The 22704-nt window shown below is 36.4% G+C and overlaps 1 long non-coding RNA gene across 1 annotated transcript in view; it reads left to right on the plus strand.

The window, feature by feature from the left end:
- LOC112530572 overlaps positions 1–22704 on the plus strand; it is a 153212-nt gene that overhangs the window by 84703 nt on the left and 45805 nt on the right. The window contains exon 5 of the long non-coding RNA XR_005849637.1: positions 20494–20637. This is a non-coding gene — a long non-coding RNA (uncharacterized LOC112530572). The remainder of the gene's footprint in view (positions 1–20493; positions 20638–22704) is intronic.

A 22704-nucleotide genomic window follows, 5' to 3' on the forward strand; every position in this document is an offset into this window, starting at 1 on the left:
ATTTTGTGTCCAAGGTATTTAACTTGGAGTATGATAACTTAGTGTAAGCCAGAACAAAATGTTTGGATATGTTGTTTTATTGACTCATGGCTGGGATAAGACAAACATAGCTGCATTGATAGGATCTGAAGAGATGTAAATAAAATCTGAAAAGAGATGCATAACTATCTTTTCTGTGTTTTTTTTTGTTTGTTGTTTGTCTTGTTTTGTTTTTTTAAGTATAACCAAATGGGGAGGGAATGGAAAGATCTTTTTTGTCTTTACTTTCTCACATAATTTTTTCACATCTTTATTTAATACATTTTATCTCTGTTTAGCATATAATTCTGATAAAAAAAAATACAAGTCTTGCATATTTAGTATATTTTAGTAAATTTTTCAGTAGATTTCTTAAGAGTAGCAGCATATAAAGCTTCCTTTAGAGTATAAATTTATTTAGATTTGATGGTTGCGCTTAATTAGAATTTAGCACTTTCTTGTAATTTGTATATTTTGAGCTTTTTATTCATTGCTGCATTTCAGGTAGAAATTGACAAATTCTGCAGTTGTTAAGGAATGAAGAGAGTAAGATTTGTAGGTAATATATGGTAATTAAAATCTCTAAACTCAAAGAATTATTGAGTGAATTACATGAATGACTAAAACTTACCAGTTTTTCTTAGCCTAGTGTACCTCAAAAATGTAAATCTCAGAGCTCGCAAGGTCGCTACTTCTGATGTCATAGTTATATCATATACAACTTTTATCCCAATGCATACATTCATGCAGTATTCCGTTGCTTGATTTCTTCATCTGTTTAAAAACAAATGAGTGGTAAATGGCAGATTGCTAATGGTGCCATAAATAATTCAGTGTTGTTGGGGGGAAAAAAAAAAAAAAAAAGGGCTGTCTTCTTAAATGCATGGTATAGTCAAAACACTGTCATGAAAGTATACCTTAATATTTACAAATATTGAGGGATTGGAAAGCCAAATATATCCCAAAACTCTCAGAAAATTACAGAAGGTTTGTTATTACATAGCCTTTTGTATAGCATGCTTTGCTGTGTTCTTATATCTTAGAGTTGGGCAGTTCACTGGAAGGAAACCTGCAACTTGTTCTTGCCTTCCATAGCTTACAGTAAATAAAAAAAAAAAAAAAAACAACTTGAATGTTATCCTCTGTAAGTAAAGATTGGCAGAACTCAAACCATTTGATTGTAGTACCATTTTTGTATTTTCAGGTGGTTTTGGTGCAATATTATTGCTTTCCTTTTGATTGCATAATGATGGAGTGTTATCAGATGCGTTTCCATGGTTTTTGTTAAAAGTGGTAATAAAATGGATTTGTCCTTGTTTTGTATGTCTTTGATAAAAAGACTTTGTCATACAAGTTATCATAAACTATTTTTACAGTCAGTTGGGAAAAATAGAACGTGATTCATCTGACCTGTTTCAGCCATTTATTTAGAGTTAGATAAATTGTGCCCAGAGGTTATACTTTTCCTTTCTCTAAATTGAATGTAGGTGACTAGCTTAAGTGGAGATGTCTGTACTGTTAAAAATCTGAAACTCAGGGAAGTGAATCCTGCCCCAGATTTTTTCATGCTGAATGATGCGATATAAGCAAGAGCTGCTGCGTGGTTGTAGGCCAGCAATGTGCACTAGGAAGCTCTCCCCTTTTCTTAGTTAATTATCCATCTGATTTGTCATCTGAAAACAAGAGAAGAAATCAGAGGAGTAAATTATAGTTTTTTTAGGAAAATGGGTTGTTGGTACCTGTATATATGACATGAAATAATTTAGCTTGCATAGAAAAAAGATGTACAAATAACTTCACTGCATAATTCCAGTTCTACAGAGAACTGTTTCTAGTGTGTTTTACTGTATTAATATTTTTCATAGATATGAGATGATTCTGTTGACAAAGACAATCATTTGACTTGGTGTGAAGGGCTGAAATATAAAAACATGTTTTGGGGAACAGGGAGGATAAAATCTATCTTAAGCACACATTCTCTTCTGTTCCCTTTGTATTCATCTTCAAAGTAGTTCCTTTGTCTTTATCCACAAACTTTGAGAACAATTTAGATTCAGTCCAGTTAAGAGCTTGGATATACCAAAGTAATCAAACATGTAGAAGTCTGAAGAAAAGTTTTAAGAATGGTAATGAAAGAGTGGAAGTGCAGCCATTAGGGAGCAGGAAAGCTACAAAAAGCATTCCTTTGTAGAGAATTTTACTTTAACATATTTACACTTATGCTGCTTTAATCTGCTGTGACTGTTTCATGTAAAAATTTCTTTACAATGTCTGCAGATGTTCACCACTTCTGAGTTCTGTGTTAGGAAAAAATTGCAACATTTAAAATAATATGCTGTAGCATAAGGTGTGTCTGGGGGAAGCCAGAACAGAAATATATAAATATTGAAGGAAGAGTTTGTTCTTCATGGTCTTCTTTGCATAAACACTAATGAAATGAAGTAGAAAACTACAGAATATGTGATGAGAAGAAGAGGATTGTTTATTTATGCTAATATAATTTATTTTTGAGGTCATTGAATAACGAGTCAGCATAGTTAATGGGAAGCCAGTCTGTTTTCATTACAGATTCCAAAGTAATTGTTAGGAATGTGTGGTAAGCAAAGGCCATGGTTTAGTGTAAATCATCTTTTAATGAGTTTTTAAATACCGAGTGAATCCGAATTTTAAGTAATTTGAAATAATACTTCTCAATTTCTTCAGAATTTTCTAAAGATTTACAAAGCATGAAATAATGACAATTTTGGTACTTTCAAGTCTGAAAAAGAAAAGCAGAAGTATTAGAATAAAACCTGAGCTAGATATTTAAAGTGGTATTTCAGATAGCCAGGTGTGACAAGGAAGAGATCAGGCAGTCTCATCTGTGATGCTACAGTGATTTAGAGAGCAGCAAGGCACATGTGTCTAATTACGGGTCATATTTGCATACCAACTTAACTGACTGAGTCCTGGGATGAAGAGAAAATGAGCAAATTAGGCAGGTGAGCTTAAATCAGTTGAAATAAACTGTTTCTGAGCGGCTGTTGGACTGCTGTGGCAAAAGTGCCTTGAAATGAAGAAGTGCTGATCAGAAAGCTCCAAATTTGGGATGTAACACTGAATGCATACTTCAGGAACTGAATGCATAGCATTAATAATGATTGGAGCCTAGAAGAGGGCAAATAAAATTGTTTTGTTGAAAAGTGATATATTAAAGCAATACTGTGTTGGCAACATCTACTAAGTGGATGCTCAGTAAGAAAGACTACACTCAAAATTTTCAAAACTGGGCTGTTAGTGTATAACAAAGAAGCTTGGTTGTTGAACTGTGGGACAAGAAGAAGAGATAAGAGGATAAAAAACTGTGAATGATTAACACCATGCATAACGGACACTTCAGTCATTAATGCACTACATTGTGTTCCTTTAAAAACTGGATAAAATACTGATTTTAATGTGTTTTGATGAAGTCTGAAGTTCAGTTAGTAGTGATCTATAGTACTGTAGTAGACAATCTTATCCCTAGATGTGTGCAATTACTGTTGCCTTCTGTGTAGGCCAGCATACCTATAGAATGACATGATGACATCAGTGCTGTATAGTCATTCTGTGATGAATGGGAGTGTATATTCTCAAATGTAGCCCAAATACTTTTGACTGTAGGATCTGGAGGCTGAAATTAGTGAAGTCCTGGAGACAGAGGTCCAACACAGATGATCCAAGTCAAAAGTAGAGTTTTTGAACTATTTTTTGGGTGGCTCAAGGCACCTGTTCCCCCCCCCCCTCCCCCCCCCATGAATCTAAATACACTGTTATCTTGGGGATATAGAGTATGGGAGAAAACGACTTGCTGCTTATCAGTATTCGGGATGGGCTCTAAGGGTGTTTTTTTCTCCTTGGCCAAACAGTTATAGTGTGTATATTGCTATTCTGGCACATTTTTAATAGGAAAATCTTGCCATGTTGAAGTTAACAATGAAATTTTTGTGTACTTCAAAAATTCTTTTTACCTTGATATATTTCAAATTTTGGAAACAATTTAAAAAAAATACATATATTTCATTATGCTGTTCCTCATATTTTGCAATAGAAGGTAAATAAATTTAGACTAAAAGCAGTACATTGTTCTCTGAGGAGTATATGATATTTTTAATTGCTTCATTTCAATATTTGTCTTAGAATCAATTTTGCTTAGAAATCGGCCAACATAAAAATGAACTTTTTCTTTTTAGTTTGATGGATAATCTCTGGAAATTCCAGCAAAAAATGATTTTTGTTAGGCTCACCTTTCTTATGGGTAGATTTCAGTTAATACACAGTCATTGAAGATGTGTTGCAGAACTCCAGAGTGCTCATTATAAACTTGGGTCTGTTGTTTCAGGTATAATGTAAAGCAGCCTCTCTTGAGAGTGCTGTTCTTCACAGAGGGAACCAGAGATGACAAACTAACCTCTGGATTTGGAAATCCTAAACATAGGCTAAAATCACATTTGCATCTACTCTTTCCCTCTTCATTTTCCACACATCTGGGAGCTGGCTTCAGTGTATGGCAGTCATGTAGCTGCCAAAACAAATTACCAGAGGAAGTACATTTCATTGGTCCTTAAACAATCTGCAAGATATTTTTAGCAATCTTTATTAAGACTTCTTTCAGCTGTGCTGAGACAAAGAAGGATCTAGTGATGCGAAGTGAAGTAAATTCTCAAAGATATGAGGAGAAAATGAGAACTGCCAGAATGAAAAGGGAAGCTCACTCTGGAGATGTGTTTGCAGGTTGATGGAATTGTTTAAAAGATTCTAAATTTAGAGAGAGTTCTCCTAAGTGTTGGTATTGTGAATTCGGTTCCCAGAGTCAAGCATGCTCCAGAGTGCAACATGTTGGAACCTCCTGCCTTTAAGTATTCTGTCACCCCAGCTTCCTCTTCTCTCTGACATTGTGCTGGACTCTAATGCAGAAAAATTGCAGATGTCTGTTTCCCTCTGCCTGACACTTGCTTTTGCACAGAGGTCATCAAATGAAAAGGCTAGGGATTCTCTATTTCAGGGAAATGACAACTGCTGTGATTAGAATAGGCTAGGAGAAATGGACACAAGATCAGGTTTGCTCTCAAAGAATTTGAGAGTTTCAAAGTGTTGCCCACAAAGAAGCATATGCTTTCTCTGAACACTGATATCTCCAGGTTCAATCCCAGTTTCCTGGGAAGGAAAGTTCCGAATTAATCTCCATGGACTCCAAGCTGAAATCTACTCCGTAGAATGGCCTGGGTTGAAAAAGACCACAATGATCATCAAGTTTCTACTCCCCTGCAATGTGCAGGGTCACCAACCAATAGACCAGGCTGCCTAGAGCCACATGCAACCTAGCCTTGAATGCCTCCAGGGATGGGGCATCCACAACCTCCTTGGGCAACTGTTCCAGTATGTCACCACCCTCTGTGTGAAATACTTCCTCTTAATATCTAACCTAAATCTTCCCTGTCTCTGTTTAAAACCATTCCCCCTTGTCCTATCACTATCCACCCTTGTAAACAGCCGTTCCCACTCCTGTTTATGTGCTCCCTTCAAGTATTGAAAGGCCACAGTGAGGTCTCCCTGGAGCCTTCTCTTTTCCAAGGTAAACAAGCCCAGTTCCCTCAACCTTTCTTCATAGGAGAGGTGCTCCTTAATCAATGGGTGCTGAGGGCTTTTGTAAGAATACCTTATGCTAGCTACTCTTTCAGCCTGTTATTAGCTAGGATCTAAGTGACCCTGAGAAAGGCATCAGGATCTATGACTGTGTGTCTTGAGGTTATCTTGCATATTAAGGCAACAAAGAGAAATCACCAAGAGATTATGTTCAAGTAATTGGCTTTTTGAATTTGTGCATACTTTTCAGGAGCATGTAATAAAGCAATTTTAATTCTTAATTAAAAATGTCTTAAGTAGGAAGTTTTTAATTGAAAATAAGTTTTATTCCTAAATAAAATATGTGTTTTTTTTGTCAGAAAATTCATGTTTTGATGAAAAATGAACTTCAGGTATCACTTGCCTTTGTTCTTTGTTTCCCCAGCTGCGCTTTGTCTCCCATGCTGTGATACTGCTCTGCAGGAAAGTTCATAGCCAACAAGGACTGTCAGATTGCCTTGTAACATACATCAGTAAGAGACATCAAATTTGGAATTTTTTTTTAGTTTTGCTTTTATAATAGAAATTTCTTATACCTAACATATTTCTCTTCAAGCCCCACACTTTTCTCTAGCATTGTCTGCAGGGCTGTGGAGAGACTTTGCTGATCTTCTGGGGTGGGAGCTGGGATTAAGCACCTACTCTGCAGCACAGGAAGTGAGAACGCAGCATTCTCTACCTCCTTCCTGTGTGAAACACCATAATGTACGAGGACACTTCTCTGGTGCTGATCTCATACTGTGAAAGCTGCCTTACAACATAATCAGTTGCTGAAGTAATGATAAATATAGCAGTGGTGATAGGAGCACACTGCTTTTAAGCCTCTCACGGGCTGTGCATACCTAACTCCTCTGCACAGCTTCACAGAATATTTTCTGAAGAATATCTGGCAAGAAGCCTAGATATTTGGTAGAAGAAGCAAATGAGCACAGGGCTTTCCACAGGTGTCTTTGAGGTAGAAGTGTATGGCCAGTGAATGTAAAACATTCAGTGTTTACCTTGAAAACTTAATTTCTTTTAATTCTTAGTATCCAGATATTAAAGACAGTTTCCTAGTTTATTTTTACTTAAAGATGAGTTATTTTTTTCCTTAGAGAAATACTTTCTTGAGTAGGATGATTGTTAAAAAAAATATTAAAATTAATTCATTATTCAGCACAGGTGTGAATAAATAAGCTGAAAAAGTAGGCATCTACCAGTTTCATTCAAAAATGTCAGTGAGTTTTATTTTCTTCAGCATTCATAAGCAGCTGATCTGCCTTTATTCACAGCAGCTGATGATTCAGACTTTTTCGCTATTGGCTTTCTACATATGTGCTCTGGATGATGGCTAGGAGTTTGTGCCAGTAATTATTTCATTGACAGTGATAAGGCTGATTTCTCACACTCCTCAAATGGTGTTCCCAACCCAGAGGAGGGTTGGGAACTCAGTCTTAGTTACTGTAAGAAATCGGGCTTTAAGTTGTGAAAAAGTGCTTATAGCTAGGTTATAAAGCTCTTACCCTTTACCTGTCTATAACAGCACCATGTCCTTTGCCTGTAGTACTCATACTGCAGTCCTCTCTAATAGAGTACCTTCAGTACAACATTATGTGGCTTTTTGTTCCGATCTTTATCTTCTTTCCCTGCCTTTCTTTCTTTCCTTTCTTTGGCTTTGCCTGTAACCATTCTTGAAGTACTGAACAATATTTTCAGTAATTTGAAGATGCTATCTGAATGTATTCCCATATTAAAGGAACACATTTGGAATTAAATGAATGCATCAGTAATCTTTGCATCAATTTTTTGACTGAATACTGAGTGACAGTTGTTGAAACTATCACTTAATGATGAAATTAAAATATTTATATTTCATCTTAATTTTGATATTTTATGCTAGGAGGTGGGACTGATGTATCAGATAAGAAAATTTCTCCTTTAGAGGAAGAGTGTATGACCGGTAAATCCAGGTCTATAACCTAGAATTGCCTTACTTGGCTAGTCTTTATGCATGGGAAATTTGTTTTCTTATTTTCTCCTGAGCCCCACACCGTGTCCCTTCACTTACAGTAAATATGTAAATAACAAATATGTAAATTTGTCACACACATTTTTAGTTTTCTGCTAAAATGAAAACACAAGATGACCAGTCTTCCTCCCCCCTCCCCCCCCCCCATGAAACTACATTTAAAGTCAATACCAGATTAAACCTTCTTCTATTCAGATCATTATTTTCTTAAACTAAGTCCTTTTGAGAAGGGCAGTATCCTGCAATCTCTCTCCCTTCACTTAAAGTGGATGTTAGTTTCAAAATACTGCAGGCGGCACAATGAATATTCAATGAGAAGTTTGCCTGTGACATCTACATCTCCTGTAGAGCTTTCAGACCGGCTTTAAAAGCTGACAGAGGAATGGTATTATGTGCCTGTAAAAGCAATGAGTTTCATTTAAGAAGATATATATTAAGGCTGTCATGGAAGGCCTGATTAATGTAGCACCTCAGTGAATTTATTATTTCCCATGAAGCAGCACCAAGCAATATTTTATGTCAAAAACACATATCAGGATTGATCCTCCTGTTAATGCCTCAGTTTTATGGCTAATCTTCTGATTCTGTCAGCAAAATGGGTCTTATTTCTTAGTTGGAATTTTTATTTTAAAGAAAGTTTGAAGCTATATATATGTTTGTGTTACTACAGAGTTGCTCTGTAAGTAAGAGGAATACACTGTGAGTTTTATCAGGTATTAGTGAAGTTCAGATGTGCATCCATGAAGATTGAATTGGTCACACTGTTTTTAATCTGCTTAATCATTAGAGTCTTCAGAGGTAACTGGATCTCATCTCTAGCACATACATAAGTATTGCCCATCGACTACAGTGCAGTACCAAAGAAAAACAGTGCAGGATAAGAAACGAATATGTTATATGCAATTTAGTAAATGCTTGATTAAGCACAAAGCGTCAAGGTCTCCCTCTACAGCAGCTAGAGCTTCTTGTGGGGTGTCCAATTAATAAATACATATATATGTATAATTATATATATGAATGTGAGTATATTTATATTCTTATTCTTTGTAGATAAAAGATCAGATGCACACAATCTACATGGAGACTAACAGCTTGATAAGTGAAGAAGAGATTAGTGAGGCAAATCCTTTCATCTGCTCATGAGGGTTAGCTAAATTGCCTTCAACAAAAAGTTATCATGGGCAGAAATGAATCTGAAAACTGCTGATACCTAAAGTATTTCCTTCTTTGAATCCTAGTTATAAGCTCTAATACATGGGGGACTTACTGTCTCATGGAATGATACTTGGTGTTTGCTGCAACTTGATTATTTACAGTGTTGACTGGGTTATTAAAGATGAATGCTCCCATGTCTTCAGTGAAAGCTAGTGGGTTACTAAACAGTCTGTAGATAAAGTTTTTTTAGGTGAAAAGCTTTGAGTTATAACAAATTATCTTTTTTTTTTTTTTTTTCCCTGGAATCCTCATTCACAGCTTTGCTAAACTCTACATTACTCAGTTAACTGCTGTGATAGAGGGATACTCCATCTAGTTCGGAAAGCAGGAGCAGCTTAATTGTGATAGAACGGAGTGGGAATGTTTCTGTCCAGGAAGAATGGTTAGATGGTCTGTGTTGTTATCCTTCCTGAACCTCATTCATTGCCATCTGCCATTGTGATCCAAGAGGGATAGGGAACAGAGATGAGTGTGGTTTTTCAAACCCTTCTTTTTGACTATGGTGCTTGTGCATGGTAAGGGAGGTTTCTCATTTGCTCAGAACTTTGAAATCTAGAACTATGTTTATCTTTTTGTCATATGATAAAGCATCAGAAGATAACTTATTAGAATGGAACTGCTTGTGTAACCTTAGCTATAACTATAAATATAGTCGTGTGTGTGTTCAGGGACTATAAGCCACTTCCACTATGCCCTCAGTAGCAATTCTGTGAAATTAAACTTATTTGTTTGTTGCGCTGTTGAAAGTATGATGAACTGTTGGTATGCTGGAAGCAAAAAGGCTTTCTGTTTTCTGTCATTGCCCTCCAGACTAGTGTGCATGGTTACGGTGGTTTGCTACTGCCAGACTCTGATGTTTCAGATTGAAAAATGAGCAGATTTCATTTAATGCTGTGAATGTATGTTGGTGATGGGAGGCAGGAGGGGAGGGGAGAGGGTGATCCTGGTTACATTTTTTTTTTTTAACATTCTTGGCATAATTTGGTAAATAGTAGTTGTGAATACAATTCTGCTTATTTTTATGTCTTTTTTTCTTTTTTTTTTCCATTTTTTTCCTTTTTTTTTAAATACACAATATCCAGGGAATAGCTCTCCCTTCTCACTTGTGGAGAAATTTTTTTAAAAACAAATATTTTTCTATACCATAAATGATCCCTTCTTCCTTCTAGGACGGAGATTAAGATAACCAGGTAAATTAAGTGTTAAGATGTTCTCTATATTTTCTTTTTACAAAAGGTTAAAGGAACAAACAGTGGGACACTGAGTGCCTACCATCTTGGGGTTAGAGAGATTCTTCAGAGTACTTCCTAGATATTCTTTAGAAACATCAAGATAAAAAACGTTTTTTGCCAATAACAAGCAAAAGAGAAGAAATTAAAGGAAATGTGCTCCCAGAGAACAGTTTCTGTGTTTCTAAGAAGGGAGGGTAATTTAGAAATATGTTGTGATGGAAGTGGCACGTGGGCTTTTGCTTTGCCTTTTCTCCAACTTAACTCTTATTATTTTTACATAAGGAAGTCTCAAAAGAGATAAGGCATTTGGCTTCCAAGTTCTCCTCACTCCAAATCCATCTTTCCTCTTGCATGATGAAATTCTTCAGATTTTTGGGCCTTGGAAGTTCTCCAAGAACTAGTCTAGAAAATTGATCATACGTGATTTGAAAATGCTGCAACACTGCATGGAATCTCACTGAATAGTGGTCATTACCTGAAAAAAATATTCCATTTGCTTCAAGAAATAAGAAGGAACATATTCCAGTCATGAGAACAGACAAGAATACAATTCTGTTGAGGTCATGAGACAAGTATGGTTAAATGTTTGTTTGTTTTTTTGGGAAATACATTGAGCTAATTAGATGCTGTTAGAGCTTACCTACATGGTGGCAAATCTGCTTAGGTTATAGTTGTAAAGAGTCCAAGAATAATACCAGTGGTTTTCATATGCATTAATCTGTATGATAAATTAATGATTATATAACTTAAATCTGTTTTTTTTTTTTCTTCTTTTCTCCTACATTTTTTAATATTACATGTTCTCACTTCTTGTCATTTAGTCACATGGGCATTTCATAGGTATAATTTAAGAAAAATGCAGTTTTTCATTTTTCAGGAATTTAAAGAATATCATCATTTCATAAATGTGGGAGGAATGGAATCAAATGTTGCTAATTATTGTTAGAGCAGAAGTAGTTAAATTGGTCATCATAAAAGCACTTATAAATACTATTGTATAAATGAACACACCACCATCAGTGTTAGAATTCAATGAGTTTAACAGGATGAAAGAAAAATAGTCATGTGGTTGAAAAAATGAAGTATTTTTCATTGCATGGGTTGGTAATCTGTTCCCTGCTCCTTGCCTCTCATCCTGGAAGCATTTTGAACCTCCAGTAAACTCATTCAACTTCAGCAAAAACATAAAAAATAGCTTTGCAATTTCATTGAAAGCTTCATTAGTGAAACACACTTCTTATCTTTACGTGCCGGTGGAAATCAGTGTAAAGAATATAAATACATTTTCTATCAGTTCTACAATCAGTCCTTCAATTGTTCTGGCAAGATGTTATATAGAGAGGCCCGTTGACTCCATTTATTTTTCTTGCACTACAGCATTCAAGCATCTTGCAGTCTCCTAGTAGAAATATGTGCTATTTCACTGCCTACATCCTGCCTTTCTTGAGGTGGTGTCACAGGCACCAGTAGCAAATAGTTGTTCTCTGAAAGTAATGCTTCCTATTTATTTCCATAGAAATTACAAGAGATACAAAGAGCACAATTACAATATATGATAGAGCAAATTCTTGGTTACAAAATTCTCTTTTTCAACATAATCACCACCATTAGCTATGCATTTTCACCAGCAATGAATAAGAGCCTGCATGCTGCGCTCATAAAAATCTGCACTAAGTGGTTTGTTTTTCACATTAATGTTGACACTGCTGAAACTCACCACCCACCACCTCACTGTGCTAACATCCACTATTTTGTCTCCGAAAACACTCAGCAAATGTCAATGAATGTCAATGGGTACCATTTTTTCTGCATGGAGGAATGCAGTTCCATGCCTTTTCTTCATATGCACTTCTGTGTCAGATGCCATTTTGTTGCACTTCCCCTCTGCTTCCATCTGTCACACAGCAACAGAATGTAATGGGATATTGGTGGAAAAGTTCAGCCTCTACTGCCATACCACCAACACCTGCCTCTGACATTGCCGGCCAACATAGTAAAATGGGAGGCATTAGTTTCGGAGCAGCCCTTGAAGTTATGGCTACTGAGGAGAACAAGGAGGGTGAGCAACCCTAGAGCTTTCCCTGAAAAAAGTCTTAAGAGCATTTCAGTGATGAATAACATGCTTGGCAAAATATGTAGCATAGGGCATCAAACTGGCTGTTCTCCAGCCAAAAACCAATTCTCATCTCTGCAGTCTTCCTAACTGCTGTTCGGCCCCCTATGTCCCACAGTTTGCAGTGCAGATTGCTTTCTACACGTGTTAGCTGTAGTACTGTGTGCATGTGGGTGGTGGAAAGGTACTCTCCAACTCTAATTTAAGTTCAGACTTGGAGCTTGAAAGCAGAGATTGCCTCCCAACCAAGTAATATCTAATTCTGTTGCTATTTCTTCTAACACGTGAAAGCATGGAAACCAGATATATTCACAGAGACAATCTGAAGGCAATAACTCATTGAGCCTCTAGAGTTATATGAAACTTAGTCACTATCAGCATGTGAATTCATGGTGCTGCAAGGTATCTGCAAGTAGCTGAGGATCTTCATCTTTAATTTGTTATATATTCATATAGACTAATTGAAGACGCCATATCCAATAGGCCTAGGAAGTCTTGTAGCTTTACTTTTAGTCCTCTGGTCCCCAGATACCCCAGAGTTGCTGCTGGGCCCATCCCTGTGCTGGGGCCAGTGGGAGCCAGCTGGAATCATCTGTGTCTCACCTCATTGCCTCATGCTGCAGCTCCACAGTGCCCTGACACCAACAGAACACTCACACTTGTAAATAGAAATTTTTGTCCTTGTAAAATATAAGAAAGGAGGAAGGGGCAAAACGTCTCATTTTTAGTCTGGAAAATTTGTTGTTTTCACTCAAAACATCCCAGTAAATGATGCTACCAAGGAATCAACATATCAAGACAGCTAAAAGTGTGTTTATTTTGTATGACATATAATTAGCAAGAAAAGTTAACATTTTGCCTTCAGGAAGCATTTCTACAGCTGAGTATTACTTTAAAAAAAGAATAAACAAACAGAAGTAGGAGAATTTTTTAGTACATGAACAGATAAAGAGTTGAGTTTCATGGAAAATTTTGCTTTGGAAGTTGCAAAATTGGGAAACACAATTTCAAGCATAAGTTCTTTTGCAATAAGAGGAAATGAAGACAGATAAGAAGTCAGCAGGTGAGGGCAGCATGCCAAAGTTGTGAGTGCTTTCATCCTATCCTTTCTATAATTTTCTCATCCAACATTCATCTCATCCCATTTAAACTGCTTGATTGGCTCTCCAGTCTGAGCACCAGCAGGACACCCAACAGAAATGGATTTGCTTCTTTTATCAGGTTGATTTGCAGGTGATGCTCTGGGGCTGGTAGCACTGACCCGACAGCCCAGTTCATGCCTAAAGTGGTGAGCAGTTCCGAGCCAGCAGTCAGAGCCTGTCTTGCCACAAATCACATCCTTCAGTACAGGAGAAAACTTCTCTGCAGACATTACTGAAAGTGAAGTTGTGAGTAGCTTAAGGCCCTACCTGGATAAATGAAAATGAAGCCAGGCAACTGAATATGGATGTCCAGCACAAAAACTTATTTTCATGGAACAAATCATGAAGTCACTCAGAGGGTGGTGATGTGCTGGAACAGGTTGCCCAAGGATGGGATGGGTACCCCATCCCTGGAGATATTCAAGGCCAGGCTGTATGTGGCTCTGGGAAGCCTGGTCTGGTGGTTGGTTACCCTGCACTAGTTGAAACTCGATGATCATTGTGGTCCTTTTCAACCCAGGCCATTTTATGATTCTGTGAAACTGGAACTTAATGTTGGCATTAGAAACAACATTTCTTTTTGAAAGAGGAAAAAAAAAAAAAAAAAAAGGAATAAAAATGTAGAATAATCCTTGTGTTAAGGATTTCTACCTTTTTCTTTAATTGATTCGTGTTGGCATCCTCCATTGACCTAGGCAGGATGAGTCAGATGTGAAGAGGAAAGAGGGATGGTGTAGATAAGTCAGTTGGCATGAGAAACAACAAAAACTGAATGTTGCTTAAAGAATGAAATGGTATGAAATAAAAATATAACAATGTTATTCCTGGAACTTTTTCAATTGCACGAAGGAATACCTGCTAGAAAAGAAGAAAAACACCCACCCATACAACAACAGCACAGCTTTGATGAACATCCTTGGAAGGATAAAGAAAATCTGGCCTTAAAACTCCTAGAATTGGATCAAACGTGTTATGGCTGAACAATGGAAGTGCTGATTAATTACTTCCTAATTCTTTTCCATTACCGACTATTTTCTAAAGTTTAATTTCTTAAGAAAATATTCTAAAATCTGGTATAAAAATAGGGAATCTACCAAACAAATCTCATCTCAGTGATACCTCGCTTCTATTTGAGTTCTCGTTTTGGATTCATGTATGTAGAGACAATTTCTGAAATCTTAATGTAAAATGCACCAAAGCAATCATTTTCAAAACAACTTTCTTTGACTTGTCCTGCTTATCTACTTTTTCCTAGAAGTCCTTTATCTCATGCATACAGTTATATTTTCCACACAGGAGATTAGATTTTTGGAGAACTCATGATTTTCTACAATCTTTTGATAAATATGATGACCTGTGTGAGAAATACATCAAAGGAATAGTACTTCAGAATACTGGCATAGTTTCGTTTCAGTACTCTCAAGATTTATTTATCTTTATTATGCAATGTATTTTTATGTATAAAAGTGCATGCATATGTATGTCAAAGGGAAACTTTCTGTTTTGTTGGTGTTGTTGTTTGTTTCTTTTTTAATTCAATAATATTGAAGCAATTAAGTAGTATACAACTGGTGTTCGATAATAGAGAAAAGTTGCTGGAGCAAAAGAAAACATAAAATCGGGAAACTGCTAATGGCATGGTGAGATTAAATTAGAAAATTTAATCAGTGTTCCTTAGCTTTTTAGTCATGGTTGTATGCCCTAAAAGATGAAACATAAAAAACAGAAAGAGTATAAGAGGAATACTGCTTAAACTCTAATGTACAAGACCAAGAATCACAGCTGAACAGGTTTCTGAGCCTGTACCAATGTCAGCTAACCTGCTTCCTCAGGGCTACAAGGCAGACTTCATAGCAGTTCAGCTTCATGAGAGCTTTCTTTGTCCACTCCATAGGAACTACAGAAATAGATGGGACAACACCTAATCTGTACTCTTGATGAGCTAAAAAAGAGACATCTTGATTTGTATAGACAGGTGCAAGAGAGTATTCAAATTGAAACACTAAAATAATAGGCAATGAGGTCTGTGTTGACAGTTGTCATTTAGTATACAATGCTTTGAGGTTACCTTAAAATTCAAATTTTTTGGAACCGTTTATGGAATAAATCGGTCTGATTTTAGGCTTTCCTCTGGGAATCAATGTACAAAATATGCTGTTAAGAGAAGATGATCTGAGCCTTCATCAACAGAAGGTGACCTTTTATTACACTTCTTGCTGATTTGCTGACAGGTTCATTCTTGCTGCTTAATAGCATAGCATGATTTTTCTTACTTCAGACAGCTGCCGTAGTAAACTATAGAATAATGTGTTATGGAAAATCCCACTTGGAGCAAGGAGAGAAGTGATGACTATTTTGCTAATGACTTTTATAAAATATTCTGAAACTAATACAGAAACTGTTCAGCCTTTTCTACTACAATAGTTTTCAGTGTAGTATTAAATCTCATCCATGTCTACTCCTTGTACAATTCATGGAGTATGCCATTCAGGGCCGATGTTTCCATTTTCTCTTTTTGTTTGTTTGTTTTTCAGTAAAAATGATACTTGCATTTGCTTTGGTATTTGTTAATATGAGCAAAGCTATAACAAAAGAAGTTGCAAGTTGTCTAATCAAAACCACTGACTATAAAAAAAAAAAAGATATTTTTGTTTTTAAAAGCTCAGTGAAAAAGGCAATCTTACTGCAGACATCTGCTTCCATTGCATGCAATATTATTTATCTTGCATTTCCTCTGTGAAGAATGATGACTGTCTGACAGAGGTTATTCAGAACTGCAGAAAATTAAGAGAGACAATGATTAAGACCTTGGAAAATTTCCACAGTGAAGTAAAACTTTTTTAAAGTTTGCCTATTTTAGGAAACAGAGAAGAGTATTTAAAACATGATTAATGTCTGTGTAGCCCACTAACCAGCATTTGTGGCAATAAGGGTCTCAGTTCACTGGTCTTTAATTAACATCTCTTCAGGCCCTGAGTAGAGCCTTGAGAAAGTGACACTAAACTGCTTTCATTACTCCCAGAGTTATTTCTGCTTGCTTGCAAATGCTGACTCAGAATGGCTTAGCAAAGCAAGGGAGAGAAAACCAGGAAAGAGGGAAGATAGGTAAGATGGGACGTCATATGCGCTTTGCCTAGGACTTGAGTCTTTCAGTTGCCTTCTCTGATTTGGTGAAGCAACTGTTAGAACTACTTGGTTTATTTTTCTGTTGCTGTTAGTACCCCCTTCACACATTGCATTTACTGGCCCCAAAGCAGTATTTGTACCTATTTCTCTCAGACGATTGAGCCTCAGCCCAGCCATGCTGATTCTTCACAGCCCACTGCCTGTCAGCCAGCCTAGCTAGCTAGCCTGCTTCCTTTGCCCTTACAGCACTTCTAGCATCTTTAATTTTTCAGTGACCTCTGTTATTGCAGAATACAGAAGTGTCCAGGGTCACAGAAGCACTTTCTTGCCCGAGAAACATTGTAATATGCAATCTTATAACATTTAAGCATGGAAGTTTTCCACTTAACCCTGTAAGACATTCCCAGACATCACATGGGCTAAATACGTGAGATATAGTTGAACATAACTGTCCTGTGTCGTGCTAGTGCAGCTTCATAATTTCCACCTTGTTCAGAAGTTTTTAATTTCAGTTTGTCTTGACCACTGATTAATACTTTTCATTCAGTTTTAATATTATTCACCGTAGCATGCATACCTTTTTTCTGTTTCTGCAGGCTTGGTGATCCTTATCTTTTATACCTCAGTATGCCCTAAATGTGCATATTATTTAAGATACTTAATGCTAAAGGTGAAGCATTTAAAAGAATGATGTTGAACTTCTGATCCCCACAGTTGCTAAAACAAAGGGACACATCTTAGAACCAAAAAGAAGGGAGCAAGATGAAATGTGTAATAAGAGTGCAATTGAATCCAAGAACTTAGTAAGATTCTTTAAAAAAAAATTAAAAGAATTAATATAAATAAGAGACGTCGCTGGAGTTACAAAATACTACTAAATTCTTATTTTTTTCTCTGAAAGATTTTGTACGGGCTATTAATTCATCCTTCTCTCAGCAATAATAACCAGTTCACATTTAAATGTGTGAAACATTCGGCTTCACAGCTCTTCCCTAACTGATCTGATATCCATACTAGTATACATTCATTTTTGGAATCTGATGAAGTTTGTGGATTCAACTAGCTCCTGAATGGAAGGTAGTTTCCTAGATCTCCTACGTGCTTTGGCAGTTCCCAAGGAGCTGTGATTTTTCAGCTACTTATTTGTTCTTGCAGACTGCTGTGAGGAGAGGATGCACACAAGTATTAAAACTTGTTTGCTTCCAAGAACCAAGTGCTACTGTGTTCTCCTCACCGTCACTGCCTCCATCCCCTGACAGAGAGAGTTACAAAGTAGTTGTAGTCACGCCCAGATATCACAGTAGCTGAGTCATGTAGCAGGGTCCATATCTAGTCACGTGTATGTATACATTTTCACATATGTCTTGTAGATTTTCTTTTTCTTCTTTTTTTTTATGGCTGCTCCTGAGCATACTTGAAGTTAGGAAGAAGCAGAAGCAGGAGACAGCTCTTTTATCTGCTGTCGTGTGCACATCAAGTGATGCACTTGGGGGAATTTCTTCTCTCAAGCTATCTGCTAAAAACGGAAACTAACAGAAAATCACAACCATTAAAGCAGAGATTTATTTTCCCAGCTGCTCTACTTGTGGTAACTTAAATGAGGTTTCTTGAGAAAGTAGCAGTTTACAGTTAATACTCTCAGGAGCAAGCAGCCTGTCAGTGCAAGTTTGGCAGGTTAATTCTCTCCATACTTCTGTACCCAGCAAGTTCTAATTTAATATAGCACCTCTATGCTCACCCTAACAAATGTTTTTAAGTGATTTGATAAACAGTGAGTAAGTGCAGAAGTATTTTTGTATCCATTTTGGCTGCTAGTAGGCTTGTAAAAAGTTTTATTGTGTTGGAGTCTGTAAGTAAAACCATCATGTTCTCCAGCGCAGGAACCTCCTGCTGCTGGAAGAAAAAAGAGAAAGAAAGAAAGAATAAAAGAAAGAAAGAAAGAAAGAAAGAAAGAAAAAAAAAACAGCTTGCTGCAATCTCACTGAAAAAGGTTAGAGCTGGGAAGGTGGTAAATTTCCAAAGTATACAGCAATAGCAACAACTAAAAGTTACTGGTGTTAGACTTTGAAAAGGCAGGCATTCAAACAGGCCAGAAGTACATGGGCTCTTCTGTTCTTTACAGCACTCTTGAAGATTTAAAATGTAGCAATGTTCACCTCTCTTGGTGAAGATAATTTCATGATTCAGGAGGTCTGAAGGTTATGAAAGGTTTTTCTGCACCAACGGGCATTACATAAATCCATTGCTAAGGAAATGAAAAAAAAATTAGTGTTTGTTATTGTGTCTAGATATGTCAGCCATCTCATGTCTGAGAACAGCTATTAAAAAGCGCTGCATGCATATGCATGGTGCAGCTAAGCATCTCTGCTGAGAATTAATCTGTGGAGTTAAAGCAAGTCAAAAAGCATGAGGAGCTGCCTGTGTAGTGTAGTGAACTCCTGAGCTGTAGAGTTTCAGCTTTCAGAAACAGGGACCTTGGCAAAATGAATTCCTAGGTTATGTTCAGACCCTGAAAACAGAGCCTGGAGCAACGGAGGGGTTGGATCAGTGTGGCATGTATGCATAGTAGATGAACATGTGTAAAGCACCTAGAAACTGCTTCTTGACAAAGGTGGTTACTTCTTGCATTCAGAGGAGACCCTTCACTCATCTTTTTTTCCAATGAACTTGTGGCCTCATGTCACACTGACCATTCTTGACTCTGGGCTGTTTGTTATTAATCAGCTGGAGTGGTTGCGCTGGATGACATGAAACTACTTCCCAGCCTTCACTTGGGGGTGAATGTGTTGCCCTGACGTGTTCTCATCTTCTCTTGCCTATGAATTAATAGAGGGATTTAAAATGATGATTGAACTTGTGAAACACTTCTAGTAAGATTCTGGATGAGTATTTGCTTACACTTTTGCTCTTTCTGAGCATTTGCTAAGTCTCAGCTCTCAATCTCACTTGAACTAATATACATCAAAGTATATCATCTTTTCTGGACTTGAAGGGAAACAGGAGGAAGAGGTGGGCTACTTTTCCTTGCCTACCCGCTGTCTCTCCCTTGTATCTCTGAGGAGTTTTCAGCATGAAATAATTGCACATACACTGTGCACATATGCTGTGCTACAGTTTCACTGTTTTCCATGATTTTTGAGGGAATTGTAATTGATCAAATTGTATTCAGAGTCCTTTCAAAACATGACCTATTTCAGAAGATATTAAAATCTACATGTACTTCAGTTTGGTAGTGACATAATCATACAGGGAAAACAGTGCTGTATTTAGTCATCAGTGCCTTGCTAGCTGAGCATAAAATTATTCCAGTAGTCATTTTGAGGATTACAAAGTAAAAACTTAGCAAAAATATTCTATTCCCCCTTAGAGCTAAAAGTGCTGTCCTCTCTTTTGAAACAAGTACAGATCTAAGACGTAGCCATCAAACAATCCAAGCAACAGCAAAACAGTCAGATTTGGATCAAGTGGGTGCTAAATAATATATAGTTTATTTGTTTCATTTCAGGGTAGTTTTGCAGGAGACAGTCTCATTTTACAATGTGTTTCCCATGTAAACTGATGTACAGTTTTCTGTGAGATACCAGCTGTCAATGTAACTCTGTACTTGAACAGTTATTCTGAGAGAACAGTTATACTTAATGATCTATTCTGGACATAATATCAAGTTGTTGTTATTTTTAATTTTTATATTTTTTTTAATTTTTAATTCCTTTGCTATTAAATGTCACTTTGGACTGTACCTGCAATAAAAAAGTTAATATGGAACTGTTGAGGACAGAAGTAGTTGGAGGACTTCTACAGTGTTTTTCTAACCACTTCCTTTTCCTTTTCCTCCTGTTGACTATTATCAACAATTAAAAATTTGTTCTCTTTAAAGGAGGTTTTTTGTTTGTTTGTTTGTTTTTTGCAATTAAGAAGTATTTCAGATAGTCTGTCTCTAGTTTGCTATTATCTGCCTTTTAAGTGATAGTGTTTTTCTTGCTCTCTTTTCCTCAGATTTTGCAGTTTGGAACAATATCAATAGATACACAGGATGCAGCTCAGGATACATTATTGTGTCCTGTCAGGCAGCAGGAGGATAAGAACTCCATATTTTGATGACACGACTAACTGGATCATTCTGCATTTGTCTAGAAGCAGGTATTAATGTACTATGATGATTTTATTGGTAGAATATGCTTCATATGTTTCCAGAGTATGTGGCAGTTGAGCAAGGTCTTGGTAATCTGAATTTTTAGGTTAGAGAGTAGTCATCTTATTGCATCTGCATTCTTACAAATCCTATCCCTGTGTTCAGCTTCCAGAAGGGCTTAAGGTCACTCTCAAATCCTTCTAAAGGTACCTATCCACACCACCAGGTATCTAAACACTTTTTATGATTTTGTCTTTTTGCATATCTCCATTTTTGTTTCAGTGAACATGGAGCTTCCAGTTTAGGAAATGCTATAAATTTCAGTGGGATAAACTGAGATTTGAAGTTAAATATGTTACTAGGGAATTGCATTTAAGAGTCTGAAATCCGCATGCATGTCTGGCTACGTTAACTTCATTGCTAACTGCATCATCTCAGAATTTAACTGAAGTGGTTTAAAAATTATGCAACATTACATGATTGCTGCATGCTTTCTCAACTATATACCTCAGATTAATAAATAGTTAAAAATTCAGGTGTGCTAAACAAGAATCACAATGTGGAAAGTGATATTCAAAAGAAAGAGAAATATTACAGGGTTATCTGTGGAAATATTACAGGGTTACCTGTGAAATAAAAGAAAGGTAATTTAATACTGTAACACCAACAGGCATTTATGTTTTGGTTTATATAGAAAACTGAAATTGGTTGTCATATAAAAACTCAGAGTTCAGAGTATAAATTCATCAACACCTTTGTATGACTGTGGTTTAAGTAGAATATTTTCATTTTGAGAGTCTATGTTTGTGAGTTCAGTGTACTCCTTAAATGCAATCTATTTGAAATGTGCAAGTAATTACCTGGGACAGCAATGTGAATTTTATTTATATATATTCATTTTCCTACCATTTTATAGGACTATTTTTGAGGTCAGACCTTGTAATAATGTTTTTTTGGGTTTTTTTTTTGTTTGTTTGTTTTTTTGTGGTAAGATCTGTCCTTTTATAGTTAGTACTATTTATTTGTGTTTACTGATGTTTAGAAGACGTGGATGTAAAAAATGCACTCCTTATTGCAAAGGGACACTGCTGGCTTCCGTTCAGTGTTGTCTCCTGGGACGTCCATATCTTTTTCCAAAAAGCTGTTTTTTTATGCATTGTCTAGAAATATCTTTGAGTTCTTTTGTATTTTTAAAAGTATTTCTGTAAACTAGCACACAGTGTTACTTTTATCTCCTTAGAAAATATTATCTCTACTCAAATTCTGAGTTGACATTTTGAGAGGATTAGTTACATTCATACTTAATACGGAATATACATTCTTAGCCTGAAGTGCAAAATTTACTTATCTGAAGCTATGGTTTTGATTGGCATGTCCATAATTAAGCATTAAAAATGTTTCACTAGCAGATCTATATCAAGAGTTGATATGGTCAGCAAGAAAAAAAAACCCATGTCATACCAATTCAGTTTTCTTTTGAGGAGACCTAGCTAAGCGGCGTATACAGAGCTCCTAGGTAACCTAATCATATCCCTGGTTTTACAGTGTTCCAAGAAATGGAACATGAAAGATACTAATGCAAAATCTTAAGACAGAAAATAAAGAGAATGGGAGTTATTCTAAGTTGGTATGGATTGTTTTCTTTGAAACAACTTCTGTTTATGAAAAATTAATAATTTGAGAGCGTAGCAGCCCAGCATGCTAGGAGCTAATTTAACAGATGACAGCAGCTCTGTTTCTGACCTGCTGGTTTGCAAGATATGAAAACTGTGGTTAGTCTGATTTTGCAATTGATGACATACATTGAGTAAGGCAAGACAGTTTCTCTCTAATTTTACAAAAGTAAAACTGATGGAAGAAAGAGTGACAGCTCTTTCCTGATCTTATGCTTAAAAATATTAAAGTTCTTGGCACTCTGCTCTAATGAGACTGTAATCATAAGATGTAGCATATTATTAGTGGTAGTAACCATTAAATATGTACAAAACAACAAATAATACAAATAAGGCATTTCAAACTGTTTCAGCCCACTGCAAGATAATAGCTAGGAAAATACTGTGTTTGAACTGACAGTG

Source organism: Gallus gallus, chromosome 1 (assembly GCF_016699485.2).
Source record: "Gallus gallus isolate bGalGal1 chromosome 1, bGalGal1.mat.broiler.GRCg7b, whole genome shotgun sequence".
Lineage (NCBI taxonomy): Eukaryota > Metazoa > Chordata > Aves > Galliformes > Phasianidae > Gallus > Gallus gallus.